We start from the raw sequence: 15,441 nt of genomic DNA on the forward strand, positions 1-15,441 counted from the left end.
ATGAATGTACGGAAGCTATCCCAGTCAGCCATAGAGTATCGATATATAGTACGGTGGAGAGGTACGTCTGAAGACTTATTACATTTCATTTTTATCTTAACTGCTACAACAGTGGTCAAAGGATTCCAGAGGAGATAGAACGGAACATGAACACAGCTCAGGGGAAGTTGTGAGGAAAATATCTAGAAGGCTTGCATATTGACCGGGTGTATCGGGCACATGGGTGGGTTCGTGAACAATTTGAGTGAGGTCATAGGAAATGGCAAAATCATGACAAAACCTCCCCTCGGCATCAGTTTTATTTGAGTGGGTCAGCCATTCCACATTATGGACATTGAAGTCACTGCAAATGTGGATGTTAGCTGAAGGATGAGCAGGCAGGATGTGGTCATTTTTCTCAGATACGCTCTTAAAGATAGTTACCCCACTGTTGTGGGGACGATAGAGGGCAAATATAAATGCAGTGGTGTAAGCTAGTGCAACCTGGAAGCACATATAAGGTAAATTAGGATCTTCTCTGGAGATATCCCTACCACATGGAAAGCCATCTTTGATGTAGGCACATATTCCATGCCCATGGCGATCTTGGGGGTCAGATTTAGATGTTAAGTTATGAATTCGTCTAGAGAAGTGGTTGGCCCTATGCCAGTTTCGCTTAGAAAGAATATGTCCAGTTTTGTCTCCTGTAATTGTGTTTCAACCTCTGGAAGGTTGGAACATAGACCCCTGATGTTGGAGAAGGAGACCTGGTAATAGAGGTCTACATTGGAGGATGGGGTTCTAGGTTTATTCATGTTTCTTTTTTGCAGATTTGTCATGATTGTTGAGGTTTTGGAGTTTGTGGAGCAGGTCGGTAGACTTGGTTGGAGCAGGACATGGAGGGAAAATAAGAGAAAAAGACAAGAAATTCTTTTTTTTTTTTTTTTTTTTGTAGCACAGGATAAGGTAAAGCCGTAACAATTACCCACTAGTATGGCATCGAGAGGCCCTACCAGAAACTACTGTATGATCCAGAATCCATTCACCAAATGGCAATACAGCAGCCCCGGTACTTTGCACCTGCTGATAGGACAGCCTCTTTAGTGGTTAATCCAAGGTTCAGGTTCCTGACTATCAGGCGGGTAACGTCAGCCCAGATGAAACGTTTACCTGCAGCACCCTTACTAGTGACATAACCACATCGATAGACATAGAAACAGAAATTTTCCGACATCTCAGGCTACTCTTTACAAAGTACTAGCGACCTGGAAAGCAGCTTTTTCTTCACCCTTTGTCAGAAAAATCATTCATTGGAAATGAGGACTGAAGGACGAAAAAGAAGAAGTGAGTTACTGGAGCTGCCGATAACACATCCATATGCATTATCTACTCTCCATTGAGAAAAAATAAATAAATAAAATAAAATAAAAAAAAAAAAAAGGTGAGAAGGACTTATTAATATCTACCCCATCTCCGGCTTAGGATAGTACTTGAAGATAGTCTCCCCTCCCATGGATACTTTTGCCTTTATCTAGGTCGAGCTGGGATGTTAAACCATTCCAGCTCCACCCCATAATAAATATGCTAATATGGAACTTTTATCAAATTGAAAAAGTCTGGTTATTTTTAACTCGTTTAAAAAGCTGGTTAAGAAGTAATACCTTTAGGGTTATGTATTAACTTTAGCTAGAAGTAATGCATACTTTAGAAGGAAAAAAAAAAAGCCGCGTGTTTTTGAGTTCAGATAATATGCAAATATAATTTGGGAAATGTTCAATTTCATGGGAGACTTTTTTTTTTTTCTCGTTTTAAATATAAGAAAAGTATTGGTTAATAATAGTATTTTTGACAAAGATTTAGGAGAAAGATGAGAACACAAGACAAATATTCAGGATTAAAGTCAAACCTGTGATAAGGAAAAAGAGAAAAAAATAAAAAAAGTAAACATGTTAGTGTTTTTAAATTAGTAGGCGGCAAAAGTTACGAACAGAAAAGTTTCTTAGCTTTTGGGACCGTAGAGTTCGACTTAGCTTGGAGTCGATAGCTTGTTTCATTGAGGAATGTTTGAATGGGACAACACAGATTTGTCGTCTACTTGTTTGAAAATTTTGTTCCTCTCACGTTTAGATGCGGCGGTTGTTCAGTTATGCTTTATGGCTTTGATTCTAAACTCGGTACAGATTTGTTGTCTGTCACTCAGCGATGTCCAATTCGTTATCAGTAGCCTTCGTTCCCTTTGGGCAAGTTGTCATGTCTCCTGGTGTAGGTAGTAGCAGCATTACTAGTAGTAGTGCCGTCAACGGCTCTAAAATTAATTTTGAGGGTGAATTAATTACCAACACAACATTGCTGGGAAAAACTAAAAAGCTCAAAATATATGTATTAAAAATATGTATTAATAATAGTAAAAACCTGTTAGGCTCCGATTGGATGAACTTATCTCCACATTTTGCAAAAAAAATAGAAGCCTGCCCAGCAGAAACTAAAAAACTAATGACTAGCTTTAAAGAACAATTCCCAGATGTGTTCACTCCTTGCCTTGGAAGGTATACAAAAATGGGCACGGATTTTAAGTTGAAACCGGGCATGCAACCGGCTTTAAAAAAAAACAAAAATGTAACGTCCCTTTCACATCCCTGAACAAAATAAATCAAGTACTGAACAGATTGGAAAACATAGGTAATCTGTCTAAAATTTCGCTGGCAGTCTACATAAAAAAAGGTCCGGAGAAATCCGCGTTTGTGTCTTCTCGACCAGACTCATCGGGTCGTTAGAATACGTCTACTATCGATTACCCAGCCCGGAGGAAGTATTCACATAATTAATGGCGGCAAGTTTTTTTTCTAAGATCGACCTGAGCGATGCTTATTTACAAATTCTAATAGAAAAAAAACCTGGGAAATTTTAAATGATTCACGTCGAACCTGGAAAATTAAAAGTCGCATTGAAAATTGGAAAGCGTTGTCAAAGAGAGAATTAAGTGAGTCATGTCAAACTGCGAGGGTTGAAGATATGATGAAGTGAGTCGGACTTTTTTGTCTTTTTGTTTGTTTATAATTCCCAGTAGGATTCGTTGGATTTCTTTAACTATCGTCGTCAAATGAATGTGTTGGAATGTGATTCAGTCTACTTGTAGGTATTAAAAAGTTGTTTCTAAACAAGGAATTTGGAATGAAATTCGGTTATATTTGCTGAAAAAAAGTCGCCGCTGTTAACAGAACTTAAAATGCAATTCAGACGACTTGTGCGTATTAGAGTCGTCGTTTCTCAACGAGGAATTTAAAATGAAATCCTGTTCTGTTGAAAAGAAAAAAAGATGTGGTTTTTAAGCGAAAATTATTTTATGAAAGTACAATTCGAGTTGGATTTTATTGAGTTTGAAAAAAAAGTCGTCGCTGTTAAAAAAAACTTATAATGCGATTTGGACGACTTGTTTGCATTTTTTTTTTTTTTTTTTTTTTTTTTTTACACCGGAATCACCACTTATCAAGGCCCAGGGGCCACTCGAGGATAAGGGTTAATGAGTATACATTAGTCAATGCTATTATAGCATAGTAAACATAAGTAGTAGGAATTTTGTAAATTGGATTACTTGGGGATGGGTCATCAAGAACTTGTTTACATTGGACTTGAAGACAATCAGATTGTAGTCAGCTGGAAAGCAAGCAATTGGAAGAGAGTTCCACAGGTATGTAGTTCTAAGAAAGAAGCTTTGTTCATGGAATCTACATTTAGGTTTAGGCACAGATGTCATTTTCACAATTCTTTGGTTAATGTAACCTCCGACCTTCTTCAGGTGTATCTTGTTGAACTTGGGAATTTTTCTGTCAATCTCAGGAATCGGCACAGAATTTCACAAGGACTGCTGGCATAGTGGATAAAGTACTAGATAAATTAAGTTTTAAAGTTACACTTTTCTGGATATTATAGGTTCAATCCTGCTGTGTTTAAAAGAAAAGTTGTCGTTATTAAACGAAAATTATTTTATAAAAATACAATTATAGTTGGATTTTATTGTTTGAAAAAAAAGTGGTCGCTGTTAAAAGAACTTAAAATGTGATTCGGACGACTTGTATGTATTGAAAAGCTATTTTTCAGTGTGGAATTTAAACTGAAATCCTGTTGTGCTGAAAAGAAAGCTGTTTTCAAACAAGAGTTATTTTATGAAAGTACCATTGGAGTAGGATTTTATTTTGTCTATGAAATAACAAAAGTCGTCACTGTTAACAGACCTTAAAATGCGATTCAGGCGACATGTTTGCATTAAAGCCGCCGTTTATCAACAAGGAATTTAAAAAGAAATCCTTCTGTCTTGAAAAGAAAAAAAGGTGTTGTTTTTAAACGATAGATTCATTTTAATGAAAGTACGATTTGAGTTGGATTTTTTTGTTTGTTTTTGAAAAAAAGTCATAGCTGTTAAAAGAATTTACAATGCGATTCAGTCGACTTGTATGTAAAGTCGTTTTTAAATGAGAAATTTTAAAAATTAATTGCTATATGTCTGGCCGTGGGCTAGCTGTGTCTAGCCATGTAGCCCCACTTTTGCTAAGGAGTATCCGACAAAGACAGATACTACTTCCCTACCTAGTTTATGATCATGAGATCAGGGAAGAGTGTAGGGAAAATTTTGGTGTGACTGCAGTCATGGAGGCGGACTGCTAAGGGTGGCATGTGTGAACTCGAAACCCGACCAACGGGATACAGAAAGGCGACAAATCATCAGGTTCAATTGCGTCTTAATTTGCATGAATGAGACAATATTAGGCTGGCAGTGAAGAGGTCAGGAACGAGTTGAGTCGAGTTGTGTTCTCGAGAACCAGAGTGAACGTGTTAGAGAGGAGAATGTTGCCAATAATCCAGTCCAGGTTCTCTAGGAAAAATGTAGAAAGGTGTTGTGTTTAACTTTTTATACTATACACTGGCTTTCTCTAATTAAATGAAAGAAACTATTAAATGGAGATTATGTTCAATGAAGAGTTGTTATTCAAATATCACATTTATTGTGCTGTTCCTCTCAATGACTTAAAAATACTTAATTATTTATTGCTTATTAGTTTTCTTTAATAGTTACAGAATAAAATGTTATTCGAAATCGTTGTAAAAAAAAAAAAGTTAAAACTTAAAATGCCCAAGTTGATTCAAGAATATTTATTTGTAAAGTTTTCATTAATAATTGCTTTCAAATAGATACATTTATAAAATAGTAAAGAAAAAATAAAAATTCAAAAACGCTTACACAATATTTGAAGACCAAACTGTTTGAAAAATTATAACATTTTCTTTAATAATTATTATCAAATAAATATTTTGTTAAAATAATCAGAAAAAAAAGAAGCCAAATTCTTAAAAAGGCCAAATACAGGCTAAACTGTTTTAAAAAGGCCAAATTCGGGAAATTTGGCCCTAAAAAGGCTAATCTGGTAACCCTGAACTCCTATTCAGTACAGCAGATTAGGAATATATGCTCGCAGCAAATTCCGGAAATTAAAAAAATATATATATAAAAAAAAATAATTAGAATAATATATAACAAGTTGAAAATATACAAAAAAAAAATTGAGTGTGTATATATATATATATATATATATATAATTTTTTTTTTTTTTCAAAATTAAAGTACAATAAACGAACATACAGAATATCTAATCTGTGATTCTGTTGCACTAGAAACTCAGAAATACATATTCCCGCAGCAAATTCAGGAAATATTTTTTAAAATAAGACAAATAAATATAATTTAAATAATATGTAGCACGGTGAAAATACAAAAAAATACTTGAGTATATAAAAAATGTTATATTTTTAATGAAAGTACAAAACACGAATATAGTGAATATCTAATCCGTGATTCCGTTGTACTAGCAGCAGCAGCAGCAGCAGCAGGAGGAGCTCAGAAATATATGCGCGCAGGCGCATTAACCCAACCGAGAGCAAAGGAGAAAAACGTCTTAGCGTGTCAGTGTGTAGTCGGGATTTCTTTCTACCATATATTCATACATACACATACAAAGCAGTATATATATATATATATATGCTTTTACGAACAGAAACGTAAATTCATCTATGTATGTACGATTATTATTGATTATATATATATGTATACGAACACAAATCTGTATACTCCGGTCTTGACGCACACATACTTACGAAAACTGCTTCGCATTTCTTTTTAATGGTTATATACCGTTAAAAGGATATACACTTGAACTTATACAAATAGATAATAGTTATAAAAATCTTAATTAAGGTTATTGTCATATTTGTTCGTATTAGCATTGCGTACTATATTACATACATTAACCGGGTTTTTTTTTTTTTTTGCGGACATTTTATTCTATCGCATTGAGTAATAATGATTGGCTTGAGTTGGCTTGAGTAATTTTTTTACGTTTATTTTTTAATCGTCCATAAAACTTTTTTTTTTTATATTAAGCTATTTTTAAAGAGACTTATCGTTTAGAGGCACAACAAATATAGGCTGTATTTTTCCGTCTCTTTGTGCCATGTGGTGTACTTTTTTTTTTTTTTTTTAAGTAATTGTGCTCAACTATATTAACGTTTCCTCCTTATACGCGCGTACATGTGTTGGAGCCTCGAGTCTTCATATAACTCATAACTGCCTCCGCATACACACATACTTAGTCTCCACATACAAATACATACGTATACATATATGCACGCGCATATACGTTTGCATATATATCGATCACATGTATAGTTATTTTTGAGATTTTAAAGAAACCAGGAGTGAAAAGACTTTTTCCCCCCCCTTAAAAAAATCTGGACAAATTCAAAGGAGGAAGAAGAAAAGACGAACAAGCCATGGAGATGGGACAAGCTGGGAGATCTCTAACAGGTGCCTCTTATTTTTTTATTTATTTATATATATATATATGTGTGTGTGTGTGAAATATTTATTTCATTGAAAAATGAATTTATCTCTGAATTTTATTTTGATTTGTTTTGAATGAAATTGAGTATTTGTGAAAAAAAAATTAATTTAACTTGATTTTTTTTCTTTTTGCTAAAGTATATATTTTCATCGCTTTGTTTCGTTTATGTATCGTTTTATGAATACTTTTTACAAAAAAAAAACAAAGGGAGAACTAAACTGAAAATTATTTTTTGTTTTATTTTATGTACCTTAAATATATTTCTGCATTATATACGTCGGTTTGTTTCTTTCTTTCGATTTTAGAATTCAAATCTTATTCACAATCTTAAATTTATCTTTTCATTAAACTAAAAAATGAGAAAGGAACAATTTCAACGGTACAAATTAAACTAAATCCAAATTATATTATCTTTTATTGCATTTATTCTATTGTCGCTACAATGTAAAAAAAAAAAAAATAAATAAATAAAAATCACCCTATTTGATTTCTGTTAATTTACATTAAATTTTTCTATTTCGTTTTAATGTTAAGCGATGCAATATGGCGGTGACTAGTATCGCAAAGCTTCTTGCTCCATTTTATGGGGGAAAAACACTAATCCACTCCTTTAATCGTTGTACAAATTTCTACGATTTATAGTTTTTTTAATTTTTTTTTTATTCCTGTTATATTATACATTAAAAATCATTGCACAAACCAAGGAAGCTATATAATTGTACAATTAAAAAAAAAGAAAAAAACGAGAGACGGAAACCATCTCAAATATTCTTTTTTTCTCTTCCCCCCACTACACGTGCACACACGCAATTTTCAAAATGGCGGCCGCTCTTCTCGCTCGCGATCTATTACTATTTTCTAGTTTTCTGTCTTGATATTTCCCCTCCTTGACTTCATTGTTTTAATGCACAACACATATTTTCTGAATATTTTTAGGAATAATCATATGTATATAAAATATTAATATTTGAATTAGAAATTTATATTTTATATAAAGCTTCCTCCTTTGTGTGTACTTTTTTTTTTTTTTTTTTTTTTACTATTGTGATGTGAAAACAATTTGGTTTGTGTTCGCTTTGAACGTCCTAAATTCCTCTTCTCGCACAACGCATCAAATTCTATATAATGAATCAATTTCTTTTTTAAAATCACATTTAAAAATTAAAATCTAAATTAATAATTTTAAAACGTTCGTGTTCTGTTGCATAGTACCAACTTTTATATTTAGATCTATCGTCTTTGAGTTAGGGTTAGAGCTAAGGTTAATTAAAACTTATTTTTGTCTTAACCAATAATTTCTTTCTTTTTTTTTTCGTTTTAATATTAATTAAAAGAAAATTAAGTAAAATAAAATTCTTCCTGAATACTATCACTTTGTTCCTACATCGTGAATTGTGGTGGAATGAAACAGAAACACCGTCTTCGTCTTTTGAAGTAGTTTTAAGTTATGAGATTTTTTACAAAAAGGGGAGGTATGTTAAATGTTTACTTTTCTCTAATCAAAACTGTTTTAACCCTTTAAAATTCCCCAAAGAAACTTAAATTTGAAATGTCGCTTTCTTCTTTTTATTTATTTATAATAGACAATAAGATAAAAAGAAAAGTTATCAAAGGCAAAATTAAGTTACTCTTCTACCTGCATAAACGTTTTTTTTTTTTTTTTTTTTTTTTTTTTTTTTTTTTTTGTGCTTATGTATTTTTTGGTTCCGCGCTGTTTTTATCATGTTAAATTCGACTTTCACGATACCTTTTTTTTTTTTTAATTTTTTAAGTGGAAGCACAGAATAATTACAAAACCTCCCATGTTAAAAATGGCTTTCGAAATATTATTTCAGCGCAGTCGCAGTACCAAAAATATATAAGTAGTTTTTTTTTTTTTTTTTTTTTTTTTTTAAGTGCTTATTCGGTTAAAAAAAGTAATGTTAAATGCTATATAAAAACAAAAAATCGCCGATATGAGGGAGGGTCACATATATTTAGAATTTCGATAATTGCTTGTTACAGAATCGTCGGCAACATCTCATGCCGATGTCACGGTAACATTGAAATTTAATAAAAATCGGAGCTATCTGAATTTTCACGAAGTTCTCTATTGCGTTTTTACCCCTCTCCTCTACACTAAATTAAACTAAAAATAAACTACACGATTCAGTTCACCCTTACGCTTAGAGACTGTTCCAAAATTCATAATGATTGAATAAGTAGCTTAGGAGTGAATACAAATATAGCCATACTTAACTTTATATAGATACGTAAAATAATCCTTAATATGCTTATTGTTTTTAACGATTACTCTAAGAAAATTTCATTTTTCTTCGAACTTTTCGTTGGATGTACGTTTTGGTGCATTAAAATATTTACCTAGATTTGTCCAAACCTTATTTTTCTTTATAGTTTGCAAAATATATTTTTATTGGTGCTACTCGTAAGTTTCATTTTATTAAATTAACTTGACGAAACTCGCTAAAAAAATTAAAAAAAAAATATTTTATCTTTTTTGCATGTGGAGCAATTTTGATTTTTAAATGTTCAATTTTGATGTCTTTATTTTGTTTGTTTCGTTTTTTTCTTGCTTTTCATTTTTTTTTTTTTAAGATCAACATCCTTGTTTTGAAAAAAAAAAAAAAAAAGGCTTTCTGTTTCAGCTAGACGAAAAAATAAATCTTACATTTCCTCCCACGTTTTTTTTCTTTATAATGTTTGCTTAAATGTAAAATGTCGTTTCATAAAGATTTTTATTATAAAAGTTCAGGATCGCAGAAAATCTTGTGAAAGCCTTTGTAAACACGGGTGCTGATTTTAAAGAAAGCCTTTTTTTTTTTTTTTTTTTTTTTTTTTTTCTTTCGCTCCTAATAATATATTTAAGAAAAAAATCTTTTAGTTGAGTAACATTTTTAACAAAGAAACTGAGTTTTATATTAATAAATTAATATTAACCCAACCAGACCAGCAGGGGTGCCTCTTTCATTTTTGTTTTTTACTCATTGGCCTCCTGGCGTTTTTTTTTTCTCCAAATTCTTTGCAAGAAAGATATTTTTTTAAATATAATATAGTCATCCATTAAATTATGTATACACCCCCCCCCCAAAAAAAAAAGAACATACGTTTTGCAATAAAATGGATGAAATATTTGGATTCAAATTCCTTAAAGATTTTTCTCTTCAATTTATAAAATATACACGCTAGAGTGTTTTTTTTTTGGGGGGGGGGGGTTTCTTATATAGGATTTTAAAACTATTAATCCGTTTAATTATAGTATAAAAATACGTGAATTATACAATGACCAAGTTTTGTATTTGTTATTGATTAGTAGTAACTTGTTGCATTGCAGTTTTCCTAATAAAAATAAAAATGAAATATTTAATCAGAAATCTTATAAGAAATTCATAAAGGTCCGCTCTTTTACATTGTCTACATCGCATTATCTTCTATTAATAAAACTATCAGACAAGATCTCGTGTATCTGCGCGTGCTTCAACTTTGATTAGTAAATATAAAAAAAAAAAATGTAAGTTACGTAGAAATGAGAAAAACATAAGGTCACAATTTTATTTTAGATTAAAAATACGAATTAGATTTATTTTTAATCGATTGTTGCACCTAGTTTTAATAAATAACTTTAATAAAATATGGCGACTCATTGCATAAAAATTAAAAAAAAAAATAAGCGAAGAACATTTTCCCGAAAATGATGCTTGAATCCCATTTCTTTGTTTTTAAATGAAATTAAAACAAAGATCGTCTTACTATCGACTTAATGGGTGTTGGGATCTTTTTCTATTTCTAAGTTTCCCTCATGACCAAAGCTTTTTGAAATTAAAACGATTAATAGAATTCAATTAAACATTTTTCTCTTTCAATCAAGTTCTTATTCGAGTTATTAATTCCAAATTCGTTAATTTGCGTTTGTTTTAATTAATATATACTAAAACAATTTTGCAAAAATACATAAAATAACAAATAAGTCGAAATCGTTAAAGTTTCGTTTTTCATTTCAGCTTCGATTAAATCTTTTTCTAAAAGACCAACTGATTCAATGATACAATATTGGCTTGGCCTTCGGGACAAGATCAAAGTGTAGTATCTGTTCCTCAGATGCTGCACTTCTATTTCTTCTCTTTCGGTGGAGAAATCCTTCACGACTGAGACAATTTTTATTTTTGTACCTTTTCTCCACGTTAAAAAACGACCCTGGTGTCTAACTCTGTCCCGTGGGGAGGCATAGTAAATAGGTACAATAGTGGTGTGGCGCGCTCGAAACATTGTTTCTTTTGTTTAAATATTTTGTCGTATAAATTTTAATTCAAGCCAGTAATTTTTTTTTTTAAATTTTACACGATCACCATTAGATCTATATTAATAAAATTGCATTTATTTTATTTAGTTTTTTTTTTTATTAAAAAAAAAAAAAAAAAGAGTGTATATTAAAATTAACGTTTTAGAAGTCCGGCGTTCTTGCAGCGGAAAATTCAAAAGTAAACATAATTTATACCAAACGCAAGAAATTAATTTTAAAATATGAAAACAGATTTAGAGATTTCTTTTAGGTATTATTCTAAACAATTATAGGAGATCCAATCTCCCAGTTTTTACCTCCTGAGAAGGGATTTATTGCTAATTGCCGATAATTAGCCTAGTCAGGTATTTTTCGTAGACCGGAGTGAGTTTATGGTAGTAAAGCGGGTTTTTTGAAAAATCATCCCTAACGTTGTATTTGATCTAAAAAGGAAATGTTATTACCACTTTCAAATAGTCGAACATGAATACATGAATTGCGGTCGATTTTGTTTAGAAATACTCCCTAGCTACGATAAAAAGTTATTAATCCCCTCCACACACACCATGTTTAAATTTTTACAGGCAAATGCGAAAGTACAGTAATTATTTTAGTAATGAAACACCAACAAACATTAGTCATCGACGAAATCTTAAATTTAAATAACTTTAAGATAGTTTCTGAACTTTAAAATCAATTGTACAGGTTGATCAAAAATTTACTTTTCTTGCGGTTGGTTGAACTTATTAGTTTTTGTTTTCGATTTCTCGGCTGTTAACTATACTAAATGAATGAAAAGAATCCATAAAAAATTTGATTATAAAATAAAAATCTACCCGGCCGAATGCACTTTGGTTTATTTGAAAGCAAGTCAGACATTTTAATCTTTTTTTTTTATGTAATGGTTAAAAAGGAATAACTGTGTGATCCTTCTAAATTTCAAAAGAATTTAGAAAGTACTCATTTAAAATAAAGCGCAACAAAAATGAAACGACGATTAGATACAACTGCTATTCTAGAATGAGGAAAATGGTCGGGGCCTTAGATATTCGAAAATGATTCCGGAACCTTTAAATTATCGAATGTTTTTAAGACAATCCGTTTATCTTTTAAACTAAACAAAAACAGTATCGCAGATATTTTATAATATTAATAAAAAGCTTTAAAATTTGCTTAAGCAACAAAAATGTCCAATATTTCTAATCAGTTGATATTGTTCTTGTTCAGTGTTCACGTTATCTGGCGTTGGCCGGAAGTACCTTTACTTTCATTTTCTATGGCTTTTTTTTTTTTTTTTTTTTTTTTTTTTTTGAAGAATTTAAATTTACTTTACAGTATATCATTTGACCATGAAATTATTAAACTAATTCTTTTATAAAATTATAACTAACTTTTTATATTGTTTTTTAATTATTAAGAACCAATTTGCACGTTATAAAAATTTTGGAAGCTATTTTTTTAACCGTTAAGTTAATTTTTAACCTTTCGTTAATTTTGAAGAGTCACAAAGTAATTTACTTTATTATATAAATTGTTTGACTTGTTTACGAAGATACCAAAATGCACTCTGGCCGATTTAATTTCGTAATTAAATAGTTTTTAAAATGATTTTAAAATATTACATTACTGCATTTTTTTTATTTCAATAAATGAATTAAAGATTTTTGTGATCACAGTAAAATATGGACGCATTGACACGCGATATCATTACATTACGAATGTAGATCTTATATACGAATGGTGTAAAGTAGAAAATAATTTAACTGCCACTCCACTCGCTGGTTAAAAAAAAAAAAAGCAAGGTTCCCCGCCACTGCTGCTAGACAACTACGACCAATAAAGACATGACTCAGTTTTATGTATATTTACAGTGTAAGGGGACATGAAAAAAACACTCCTTATTTTCTCCCTCTTTTCTCTCTCCCTTGCTTAAATCTTATCTTTATTCTTATTCGTAACTCCGATAGTTACGTATTGGATTATAAAGAATGAATTTAATAAAAAAATATGCACATAGAATGAAATAAAACATTTAAGTACTATTTAACAAAAAATGTAGCTATAATTATGTAATCTAGAAATTTGAAAGGAAATCAAAAGCTGTCGAAATGAAAGTCATTTAAAGTGACTTCAAAATTTCGTAAGCTATAATTTTATAAAAACGAAAACATTACCCTAAGAATTAGTTAGGGGTTTATAACGATTAGTTCAATGAATAATTCATTAACCGAACGATGTTGTAACAATTCAAATTCAGCTTTTTAAATTCTTATCAAAAAAATTTGCTAAATAAAAACAATGATTCCCAGCCAACGTCAAGTAGCTGCAGTTATTCATAAATACAGTTCCGGCGCTATTTTTACTTTCGCTAGAACTAAATCTATTATATTATTTTAAATGATATATATTACAATTGTAATACTCTGTTGTGCGTAGCCTTAGTTATAACATTTTGTGTATTGTGTGAAACCTTTTTTGGTTGCCGCTGCTGTCGTTGCCGGCTTTGCTTAACGACAGCGTATCTTAAAACCATTGTCTATATTGAACGACTGCAATCGGAGAAACTATCTAAAATGTTATCTCCCATTTAAAAAAAAAAAAAAAAAAAAGCCTATCCTAAAAAAAATAATTCATAATGATATGGTGCAAGATTAATGTGCACATACACAGTACTATTTCACATATTTTATGTATACACTGATATTAGATGTAATACATTACCTATAGAGTTTTAATATTTGCTTTAACAATGCTCAATATGTGAGTAGAGCTTAAAGTGAGTGTCTAACAATTCACTGCAAAGAATGAAACGGACGTCCCTGTATGGAGTAATCGGTAATGTCACTATATAGGGTTTTTGGGTGATGTGAGGAAAATAAGGCATTATAAATATTGATAATCTTAAACATTATCACATATGGAGTCCTTGCGTGTAAAAAGTTTATTTAACCCATTGAAACTCGAGAATTGCACGGTTAAAATGTGTAAACATTCGATGAATAAAAAAGCAACATGACCTCCAGTTGTTGCAATTCGTTGCAATTTTTGCGATCAAAAAACCAAAATTGAGTCAAATGGAACGAATTGACAGGACTAAGGTGGATCTGTTCGTATCTTTATGAATTTATGTGGAGAGAGCAAGTGGCACAAATAAATTCGGTGAAATCCTTTGCATTTTGTGCATTTATTTTACATAAATTATTTTTCATTTTAAATTGAAACTAAACTTAATAAAGGTTGTTAAAAAGTTGCTTAAATTGTCATTCTAAGATGCAGAGGAAAAAATTATTCTAAGTAAAAAAAAAAAAAAAAAAGTTTAAATTGCCATGAAATGCAAAAATGATGCAACAAAGGATTTCTCCAAATTTATTTTTGCCACCACTCGCTCTCTCCACATAAATTCATAAAGATACGAATAGATTCACCTTAGTCCTGTCGATTCGTTCCATTTGACTTGTTTAAGATATTAAACATTTTTAATGCTTTATTTTTCTTATATATCATCCGCAAACCCTATTTAGTCATATTACCATTGAATTATAGATATATATTCATACTTATTGATCCATATATCCAGCTTGTATTAGATCTGGTTATGCAACTAAATTATAATAAAACTTAACTTTTGCTCAACCAAACAAGGCATATTACCATTAAAAAATAAGTACTTACCCTGCTTAGTGGTCAGATTTAAGACTTATCTTAAGTGCAGAGTTGTGCAGTAAGATGTTTCCTTCATTACATTTAACTCTCTGCATGATGGTACAGTTGGAAGCAGGGAAGGAATTCCAAAGGCAAGTACTCGAGGAAAGGTACTATTAGAGTAGACTGCTAGTTGATTGGGTGTAATTATGTTAAGGAAATACCACTGCAGAAAGTTCACTGAGTACATTCTGTGAAAGTACTTGTAAAACGAGCACAAAGATGTCACATTGGGCTGGAGGTTTGGTAGGCAGTGTACCTTTTGGGTCAGATTTTTTCCCCGCACTCTATCCAAAACAATTTTGTGGTTGGTGCACCAGCTCAGATATGACAACAATAGTCCATGCATGGTTAAATGGCGGCTTTATAGAAATATAGAATACTGGCAGATATAAGAAATTTTCTATCTCAATCTTTCAGCAAATTTTGCAATATTTATTTATTCCAACTTGGGGTAACTACCTGACAATGGTAGTCCAAGGATTTTCAATGTTGGAATCTCAAGATAGGCACTTTTTCTCAAACTGGTTGGAAAAGTTTCTTATAATTGTTAAATGAAAGATGCTTTGTCTTGGTAGCAATGGATGTGAG

At 31.1% G+C, this 15,441-nt stretch overlaps 1 protein-coding gene across 2 annotated transcripts in view; it reads left to right on the plus strand.

Annotated features, from left to right (window-relative positions):
- The first annotated feature begins 5,877 nt into the window (after window positions 1–5,877).
- LOC145268292 (chromatin remodeling protein domino-like) overlaps window positions 5,878–15,441 on the plus strand; it is a 106,501-nt gene continuing 96,937 nt past the window's right edge. The window contains exons 1-2 of one of the 2 annotated variants that reach the window (XM_080123698.1): window positions 6,455–6,835; window positions 9,267–9,297. The gene's annotated coding sequence lies outside the window, so the exon portion shown is untranslated. Of the gene's footprint in view, window positions 6,836–9,266; window positions 9,298–15,441 lie in introns of both variants that reach the window. The other variant, XM_080123699.1, reaches the window with a different exon arrangement.

Source organism: Euprymna scolopes, chromosome 43 (genome assembly GCF_053919585.1).
Source record: "Euprymna scolopes isolate OS-2025 chromosome 43, ASM5391958v1, whole genome shotgun sequence".
Lineage (NCBI taxonomy): Eukaryota > Metazoa > Mollusca > Cephalopoda > Sepiida > Sepiolidae > Euprymna > Euprymna scolopes.